Raw genomic sequence first — 293 nt, 5'->3', positions numbered from 1 at the left:
TTGAATGGTGAAAAAAACCTGAGCTGGAGGCCTTCTGTCCAAGCCCCAGCCTCAGGGCCGCCCCCACTTACTGCGCAGGGCTGCGAGCGGCCGCCGCTCCTTGCCTCCTCTCGGACGGAGTGAAAGGGCGCGAACGGCGCCTGCGCGCGGTCACGGGCGGGCGCCCAGAGCCGCCTCCTTGCGTCGGCAGGGGGAGCCGGCGGCCAGCAAGGCTCCTCCCCGCCGCTCCTGCCGGGGGTGTGCGAGCGGCAGGCCGGGCGCGGCGGGAGGCGGGGCGGCTGCCCGCCCGCCCG

This window comes from Pogoniulus pusillus, chromosome 16 (genome assembly GCF_015220805.1).
Source record: "Pogoniulus pusillus isolate bPogPus1 chromosome 16, bPogPus1.pri, whole genome shotgun sequence".
NCBI classification, from domain to species: domain Eukaryota; kingdom Metazoa; phylum Chordata; class Aves; order Piciformes; family Lybiidae; genus Pogoniulus; species Pogoniulus pusillus.
Note: the sequence above shows the minus strand (reverse complement) of the source record.